Genomic DNA, 214 nt, shown 5'->3' on the forward strand with positions numbered 1-214 from the left:
TCTCTGTGGCAGTGAGACTATAGTCTCTCTCTCCCTCTGGCAGTGGAGCTGTAGTCCCTCTCTCTCTCCGGCAATGAGACTGTAGTCTCTCTCACTCTCTCTATGGCAGTGGGGCTGTAGTCTATCTCTCTCTGGTAGGGTGACTGTAGTCTCTCTCTCTCTCTCTGGCAGTGAGGCTGTAGTCGCTCTCTCTCTCTGGCAGTGGAGCTGAAGT

Source organism: Scyliorhinus torazame, chromosome 4, assembly GCF_047496885.1.
Source record: "Scyliorhinus torazame isolate Kashiwa2021f chromosome 4, sScyTor2.1, whole genome shotgun sequence".
Taxonomy (NCBI): Eukaryota; Metazoa; Chordata; class Chondrichthyes; order Carcharhiniformes; family Scyliorhinidae; genus Scyliorhinus; species Scyliorhinus torazame.